Source organism: Mytilus californianus, unplaced genomic scaffold, assembly GCF_021869535.1.
Source record: "Mytilus californianus isolate M0D057914Y unplaced genomic scaffold, xbMytCali1.0.p SCAF_28, whole genome shotgun sequence".
NCBI classification, from domain to species: domain Eukaryota; kingdom Metazoa; phylum Mollusca; class Bivalvia; order Mytilida; family Mytilidae; genus Mytilus; species Mytilus californianus.
This window is the reverse complement of record NW_026262677.1, coordinates 822,580-832,958: the sequence shown is the minus strand read 5'-3', so window position 1 is coordinate 832,958 and position 10,379 is coordinate 822,580.

The window sequence follows — 10,379 nt, the reverse complement described above, 5'->3', positions numbered from 1 at the left end:
CATATCTTATTATGTTGCAATCAAACTTAATTTACCTAATTATTAGTGAATCTTTACAAATAGTTGAAAACTTGGCAGCTAGTGCTGAAATTATACCACCCCAAAAAGTCTTGAATTTGAAAACGGAGTAGATAATAAGTCTACAAATCAGCATATCATTCCAAAAAGTGCATATGTCAATGAATTTAATTAAATCCTATCTACAAATTCAGGAATCCTACAACAACAAGATAAGATCAAACCTAAAACTCTGGAAAATGTACCAATAACGCTATTGCAGTCAAAGAATGAAAATACCACAATCAATACAGACACAAACAATAGTGTCCAACTTTAGAATCCTCTCAAATTCAGCAAAGGTTATCAATCTTAGAAGACACCACGATAAGTATGTCATCTGAAATTGTAAATGCTCATTCGTCTATTTAAAACTTTGAAATATTACTCAGTAAGAATCTTAAAGGGTTAAGATGTTATATCGTGGAAAACGTAATGAAATTAATGAATAAAGTTGAAACATCTCCCGAGTCTATAGAAACACGTAAACAAGTTCATGCAAAAGAACTAAAGATGCTTTTTTAAGTATAATATCAAACCCTAAATCAATATTTTGAACTGCTAATATTTTAATAGAAATCAACAAATTTTTTCAACATGCAACACAATATCACTCTTGCTTTCAGATGAGGCAAATATCTTTTTGAAAAAAATCATCAATTGTTATGAAATCCTTTTGAAAATAATTGCGGAAAAAAGGCCGTTAAAGTACGAGAAGGAAATTCTTTTTTTTGCGGAAACGTGAACGAAGGAACGTGTCACAAGTAAACAACTGGGATTGTTTGTCAATAACTCAAATTAACAAAATTGTCATAACTGAAGATCAATGTCACATAGATTGAAAAGTTTTGTGATGATGACAACACCGAGGTTATATACTATAATATTCGAAATTATCAATCATACCACATCTTCTTATTTGTATATTATTCATGTTAAAATAAGGCATATTAAAGTCGAGTACATAACCGAAAACACCATATGAATAAAAGGAGATGTGATAGATACGTTAGCGTCAGGGAGACAGCAACTCAACCACACAAATAACCAAACAATTCATCAACAATAGACTATCTACAACATATGTCAAACTGAAATATTCTCCCCCTAATAATTCATCTCATATTTGCCACAGGAGTTAAACAACCGACTAAAAAATCATCCGTCTCATCCTAAGTTTTGTTACAATGTGTAAATTAAGGTAGCACTACAGTCTAATGATGATTATTAGTGAATTTTTTTTATCACATTATTTTAAAGTATTTATCCATCTGAACATTTTGTTAAACTCCCAAAGTCATTATGATGTCACAATAGGGAGTAAATTAATAATTACATTACGTAAATAAATCACATGGTAAATATTTTATATATAAGAGCATATGGGAGGAGCTAAACATTCAATCATCTGTTGATACCAAGTGTCCAGCTGTTAATCTGTGACCACAAGAAAAATAATGTGGTCATATCTTATTATGTTGCAATCAAACTTAATTTACCTAATTATTAGTGAATCTTTACAAATAGTTGAAAACTTGGCAGCTAGTGCTGAAATTATACCACCCCAAAAAGTCTTGAATTTGAAAACGGAGTAGATAATAAGTCTACAAATCAGCATATCATTCCAAAAAGTGCACATGTCAATGAATTTAATCAAATCCTATCTACAAATTCAGGAATCCTACAACAACAAGATAAGATCAAACCTAAAACTCTGGAAAATGTACCAATAACACTATTGCAGTCAAAGAATGAAAATACCACAATCAATACAGACACAAACAATAGTGTATCAGATGAACCACACTCAACTTTAGAATCCTCTCAAATTCAGCAAAGGTTATCAATCTTAGAAGACAGCACGATAAGTATGTCATCTGAAATTGTAAATGCTCATTCGTCTATTTAAAACTTTGAAATATTACTCAGTAAGAATCTTAAAGGGTTAAGATGTTATATCGTGGAAAACGTAATGAAATTAATGAATAAAGTTGAAACATCTCCCGAGTCTATAGAAACACGTAAACAAGTTCATGCAAAAGAACTAAAGATGCTTTTTTAAGTATAATATCAAACCCTAAATCAATATTTTGAACTGCTAATATTTTAATAGAAATCAACAAATTTTTTCAACATGCAACACAATATCACTCTAACCTTGCTTTCAGATGAGGCAAATATCTTTTTGAAAAAAATCATCAATTGTTATGAAATCCTTTTGAAAATAATTGCGGAAAAAAGGCCGTTAAAGTACGAGAAGGAAATTCTTTTTTTTGCGGAAACGTGAACGAAGGAACGTGTCACAAGTAAACAACTGGGATTGTTTGTCAATAACTCAAATTAACAAAATTGTCATAACTGAAGATCAATGTCACATAGATTGAAAAGTTTTGTGATGATGACAACACCGAGGTTATATACTATAATATTCGAAATTATCAATCATACCACATCTTCTTATTTGTATATTAATCATGTTAAAATAAGACATATTAAAGTCGAGTACATAACCGAAAACACCATATGAATAAAAGGAGATGTGATAGATACGTTAGCGTCAGGGAGACAGCAACTCAACCACACAAATAACCAAACAATTCATCAACAATAGACTATCTACAACATATGTCAAACTGAAATATTCTCCCCCTAATAAGTCATCTCATATTTGCCACTGGAGTTAAACAACCGACTAAAAAATCATCCGTCTCATCCTAAGTTTTGTTACAATGTGTAAATTAAGGTAGCACTACAGTCTAATGATGATTATTAGTGAATTTTTTTTATCACATTATTTTAAAGTATTTATCCATCTGAACATTTTGTTAAACTCCCAAAGTCATTATGATGTCACAATAGGGAGTAAATTAATAATTACATTACGTAAATAAATCACATGGTAAATATTTTATATATAAGAGCATATGGGAGGAGCTAAACATTAAATCATCTGTTGATACCAAGTGTCCAGCTGTTAATCTGTGACCACAAGAAAAATAATGTGGTCATATCTTATTATGTTGCAATCAAACTTAATTTACATAATTATTAGTGAATCTTTACAAATAGTTGAAAACTTGGCAGCTAGTGCTGAAATTATACCACCCCAAAAAGTCTTGAATTTGAAAACGGAGTAGATAATAAGTCTACAAATCAGCATATCATTCCAAAAAGTGCACATGTCAATGAATTTAATCAAATCCTATCTACAAATTCAGGAATCCTACAACAACAAGATAAGATCAAACCTAAAACTCTGGAAAATGTACCAATAACACTATTGCAGTCAAAGAATGAAAATACCACAATCAATACAGACACAAACAATAGTGTATCAGATGAACCACACTCAACTTTAGAATCCTCTCAAATTCAGCAAAGGTTATCAATCTTAGAAGACAGCACGATAAGTATGTCATCTGAAATTGTAAATGCTCATTCGTCTATTTAAAACTTTGAAATATTACTCAGTAAGAATCTTAAAGGGTTAAGATGTTATATCGTGGAAAACGTAATGAAATTAATGAATAAAGTTGAAACATCTCCCGAGTCTATAGAAACACGTAAACAAGTTCATGCAAAAGAACTAAAGATGCTTTTTTAAGTATAATATCAAACCCTAAATCAATATTTTGAACTGCTAATATTTTAATAGAAATCAACAAATGTTTTCAACATGCAACACAATATCACTCTTGCTTTCAGATGAGGCAAATATCTTTTTGAAAAAAATCATCAATTGTTATGAAATCCTTTTGAAAATAATTGCGGAAAAAAGGCCGTTAAAGTACGAGAAGGAAACTCTTTTTTTTGCGGAAACGTGAACGAAGGAACGTGTCACAAGTAAACAACTGGGATTGTTTGTCAATAACTCAAATTACCAAAATTGTCATAACTGAAGATCAATGTCACATAGATTGAAAAGTTTTGTGATGATGACAACACCGAGGTTATATACTATAATATTCGAAATTATCAATCATACCACATCTTCTTATTTGTATATTAATCATGTTAAAATAAGACATATTAATGTCGAGTACATAACCGAAAACACCATATGAATAAAAGGAGATGTGATAGATACGTTAGCGTCAGGGAGACAGCAACTCAACCACACAAATAACCAAACAATTCATCAACAATAGACTATCTACAACATATGTCAAACTGAAATTTTCTCCCCCTAATAAGTCATCTCATATTTGCCACTGGAGTTAAACAACCGACTAAAAAGTCATCCGTCTCATCCTAAGTTTTGTTACAATGTGTAAATTAAGGTAGCACTACAGTCTAATGATGATTATTAGTGAATTTTTTTTATCACATTATTTTAAAGTATTTATCCATCTGAACATTTTGTTAAACTCCCAAAGTCATTATGATGTCACAATAGGGAGTAAATTAATAATTACATTACGTTAATAAATCACATGGTAAATATCTTATATATAAGAGCATATGGGAGGAGCTAAACATTCAATCATCTGTTGATACCAAGTGTCCAGCTGTTAATCTGTGACCACAAGAAAAATAATGTGGTCATATCTTATTATGTTGCAATCAAACTTAATTTACCTAATTATTAGTGAATCTTTACAAATAGTTGAAAACTTGGCAGCTAGTGCTGAAATTATACCACCCCAAAAAGTCTTGAATTTGAAAACGGAGTAGATAATAAGTCTACAAATCAGCATATCATTCCAAAAAGTGCACATGTCAATGAATTTAATCAAATCCTATCTACAAATTCAGGAATCCTACAACAACAAGATAAGATCAAACCTAAAACTCTGGAAAATGTACCAATAACACTATTGCAGTCAAAGAATGAAAATACCACAATCAATACAGACACAAACAATAGTGTATCAGATGAACCACACTCAACTTTAGAATCCTCTCAAATTCAGCAAAGGTTATCAATCTTAGAAGACAGCACGATAAGTATGTCATCTGAAATTGTAAATGCTCATTCGTCTATTTAAAACTTTGAAATATTACTCAGTAAGATCTTAAAGGGTTAAGATGTTATATCGTGGAAAACGTAATGAAATTAATGAATAAAGTTGAAACATATCCCGAGTCTATGGAAACACGTAAACAAGTTCATGCAAAAGAACTAAAGATGCTTTTTTAAGTATAATATCAAACCCTAAATCAATATTTTGAACTGCTAATATTTTAATAGAAATCAACAAATTTTTTCAACATGCAACACAATATCACTCTTGCTTTCAGATGAGGCAAATATCTTTTTGAAAAAATTCATCAATTGTTATGAAATCCTTTTGAAAATAATTGCGGAAAAAAGGCCGTTAAAGTACGAGAAGGAAACTCTTTTTTTTGCGGAAACGTGAACGAAGGAACGTGTCACAAGTAAACAACTGGGATTGTTTGTCAATAACTCAAATTACCAAAATTGTCATAACTGAAGATCAATGTCACATAGATTGAAAAGTTTTGTGATGATGACAACACCGAGGTTATATACTATAATATTCGAAATTATCAATCATACCACATCTTCTTATTTGTATATTATTCATGTTAAAATAAGGCATATTAAAATCGAGTACATAACCGAAAACACCATATGAATAAAAGGAGATGTGATAGATACGTTAGCGTCAGGGAGACAGCAACTCAACCACACAAATAACCAAACAATTCATCAACAATAGACTATCTACAACATATGTCAAACTGAAATATTCTACCCCTAATAATTCATCTCATATTTGCCACAGGAGTTAAACAACCGACTAAAAAATCATCCGTCTCATCCTAAGTTTTGTTACAATGTGTAAATTAAGGTAGCACTACAGTCTAATGATGATTATTAGTGAATTTTTTTTATCACATTATTTTAAAGTATTTATCCATCTGAACATTTTGTTAAACTCCCAAAGTCATTATGATGTCACAATAGGGAGTAAATTAATAATTACATTACGTAAATAAATCACATGGTAAATATTTTATATATAAGAGCATATGGGAGGAGCTAAACATTCAATCATCTGTTGATACCAAGTGTCCAGCTGTTAATCTGTGACCACAAGAAAAATAATGTGGTCATATCTTATTATGTTGCAATCAAACTTAATTTACCTAATTATTAGTGAATCTTTACAAATAGTTGAAAACTTGGCAGCTAGTGCTGAAATTATACCACCCCAAAAAGTCTTGAATTTGAAAACGGAGTAGATAATAAGTCTACAAATCAGCATATCATTCCAAAAAGTGCACATGTCAATGAATTTAATCAAATCCTATCTACAAATTCAGGAATCCTACAACAACAAGATAAGATCAAACCTAAAACTCTGGAAAATGTACCAATAACACTATTGCAGTCAAAGAATGAAAATACCACAATCAATACAGACACAAACAATAGTGTATCAGATGAACCACACTCAACTTTAGAATCCTCTCAAATTCAGCAAAGGTTATCAATCTTAGAAGACAGCACGATAAGTATGTCATCTGAAATTGTAAATGCTCATTCGTCTATTTAAAACTTTGAAATATTACTCAGTAAGATCTTAAAGGGTTAAGATGTTATATCGTGGAAAACGTAATGAAATTAATGAATAAAGTTGAAACATCTCCCGAGTCTATAGAAACACGTAAACAAGTTCATGCAAAAGAACTAAAGATGCTTTTTTAAGTATAATATCAAACCCTAAATCAATATTTTGAACTGCTAATATTTTAATAGAAATCAACAAATTTTTTCAACATGCAACACAATATCACTCTTGCTTTCAGATGAGGCAAATATCTTTTTGAAAAAATTCATCAATTGTTATGAAATCCTTTTGAAAATAATTGCGGAAAAAAGGCCGTTAAAGTACGAGAAGGAAATTCTTTTTTTTGCGGAAACGTGAACGAAGGAACGTGTCACAAGTAAACAACTGGGATTGTTTGTCAATAACTCAAATTAACAAAATTGTCATAACTGAAGATCAGTGTCACATAGATTGAAAAGTTTTGTGATGATGACAACACCGAGGTTATATACTATAATATTCGAAATTATCAATCATACCACATCTTCTAATTTGTATATTAATCATGTTAAAATAAGACATATTAAAGTCGAGTACATAACCGAAAACACCATATGAATAAAAGGAGATGTGATAGATACGTTAGCGTCAGGGAGACAGCAACTCAACCACACAAATAACCAAACAATTCATCAACAATAGACTATCTACAACATATGTCAAACTGAAATTTTCTCCCCCTAATAAGTCATCTCATATTTGCCACTGGAGTTAAACAACCGACTAAAAAATCATCCGTCTCATCCTAAGTTTTGTTACAATGTGTAAATTAAGGTAGCACTACAGTCTAATGATGATTATTAGTGAATTTTTTTTATCACATTATTTTAAAGTATTTATCCATCTGAACATTTTGTTAAACTCCCAAAGTCATTATGATGTCACAATAGGGAGTAAATTAATAATTACATTACGTAAATAAATCACATGGTAAATATTTTATATATAAGAGCATATGGGAGGAGCTAAACATTAAATCATCTGTTGATACCAAGTGTCCAGCTGTTAATCTGTGACCACAAGAAATATAATGTGGTCATATCTTATTATGTTGCAATCAAACTTAATTTACATAATTATTAGTGAATCTTTACAAATAGTTGAAAACTTGGCAGCTAGTGCTGAAATTATACCACCCCAAAAAGTCTTGAATTTGAAAACGGAGTAGATAATAAGTCTACAAATCAGCATATCATTCCAAAAAGTGCACATGTCAATGAATTTAATCAAATCCTATCTACAAATTCAGGAATCCTACAACAACAAGATAAGATCAAACCTAAAACTCTGGAAAATGTACCAATAACACTATTGCAGTCAAAGAATGAAAATACCACAATCAATACAGACACAAACAATAGTGTACCAGATGAACCACACTCAACTTTAGAATCCTCTCAAATTCAGCAAAGGTTATCAATCTTAGAAGACAGCACGATAAGTATGTCATCTGAAATTGTAAATGCTCATTCGTCTATTTAAAACTTTGAAATATTACTCAGTAAGAATCTTAAAGGGTTAAGATGTTATATCGTGGAAAACGTAATGAAATTAATGAATAAAGTTGAAACATCTCCCGAGTCTATAGAAACACGTAAACAAGTTCATGCAAAAGAACTAAAGATGCTTTTTTAAGTATAATATCAAACCCTAAATCAATATTTTGAACTGCTAATATTTTAATAGAAATCAACAAATGTTTTCAACATGCAACACAATATCACTCTTGCTTTCAGATGAGGCAAATATCTTTTTGAAAAAAATCATCAATTGTTATGAAATCCTTTTGAAAATAATTGCGGAAAAAAGGCCGTTAAAGTACGAGAAGGAAATACTTTTTTTTATCGGAAACGTAAACGAAGGAACGTGTCACAAGTAAACAACTGGGATTGTTTGTCAATAACTCAAATTAACAAAATTGTCATAACTGAAGATCAATGTCACATAGATTGAAAAGTTTTGTGATGATGACAACACCGAGGTTATATACTATAATATTCGAAATTATCAATCATACCACATCTTCTTATTTGTATATTAATCATGTTAAAATAAGACATATTAAAGTCGAGTACATAACCGAAAACACCATATGAATAAAAGGAGATGTGATAGATACGTTAGCGTCAGGGAGACAGCAACTCAACCACACAAATAACCAAACAATTCATCAACAATAGACTATCTACAACATATGTCAAACTGAAATTTTCTCCCCCTAATAAGTCATCTCATATTTGCCACTGGAGTTAAACAACCGACTAAAAAATCATCCGTCTCATCCTAAGTTTTTTGTTACAATGTGTAAATTAAGGTAGCACTACAGGCTAATGATGATTATTAGTGAATTTTTTTTATCACATTATTTTAAAGTATTTATCCATCTGAACATTTTGTTAAACTCCCAAAGTCATTATGATGTCACAACAGGGAATAAATTAATAATTGCATTATGTAAATAAGTCACATGGTAAATATTTTATATGCAAGAGCATATGGGAGGAGCTAAACATTCAATCATCTGGTGATACCAAGTGTCCAGCTGTTAATCTGTGACCACAAGAACAATAATGTGGTCTTATCTTATTATTGAATACTTTGAAATAGAAAAATGTTAACTCCTGTGTAAAGCCATGGAATTGGAAAGGAATAGTAATCAAGCAAAACAAGTGTTTCATGCAGTGGAGGAGCAGCTACTGAATAAGATTACAGTTCTCACTGAAACACAAACTGAACTAGAAATTCTTCTCCATAAAGTCATTCTAAACTACAGAAAAAAGGTGCCACCATTGAGAAATTACACGAAAGGCTTCTAACAGTGAAAGAAGATATATTAGGAGGTCAATGGTTAGCGGTGAAGGGAGAACAACCCACAAATGAGTCGTGTTCAAAAACTTCTGGAATCCAACACCAGTCAAATGTACATCATAATACAAAGAGTTCAGCAGCAAAGGATACAGTGATTCAGGAGAAAGAAGTGTGATTTGCTCAATATTCCACCCTCAAGCAAAACCCAGTTAAAAAAGGGTTATCCTTCATCATAGTTCAATCCCAAAATTCATTGATATTAGGCTGCCGACAACATCTTGTCAGTTGGAGGGTCTGGCTGAAACAACCGCCACATAAGCAGACCTGGAAGGGTGTATTCAACAGTATGAAGATCTGACTGACAGTATTGTTATTTGTCATGTAGGAACAAATGATCTACGACAGTAACCTGATGTTGTGTATTCCGCTGTGGATAAACATGTTAAAATCATTGAAGGTGTCGAAAGACTCGGCTCAGGAATAATTATCTGATCACTTTTACCATGTAGGATAACTAGGCTTACAAGGAATATTTGCCAATTCAATGAAACATTGTACTCAAAATTAAAACACAACAAAAATGTTACATGGGGTGACAACTCTATCGTTTTTCTTGATGACTCATCATATAATGTCAAGTTGAATCTATATGACAAAGATGGTCTTCACATTAACATAAATGAGGGAACAAGAGTCTTAGAAGGAAACTTGAAAATGACCTAAAGTTATGTGCTAAATGGAAAGTGGCCTTCATACAAAAAGAACAACAAAGTACCAACAAATAGTACAATCAGTGGCAAAAACTACCAAAAACAATGGTTTCTATGATGGCTCTGCATAGATCAAATGAATATGCACGACATGAGAAATTACAATGTTAACCACTGATTTGTAGATAACAAGGATATGAAAATGATTGAAATGGTTGTCAACACT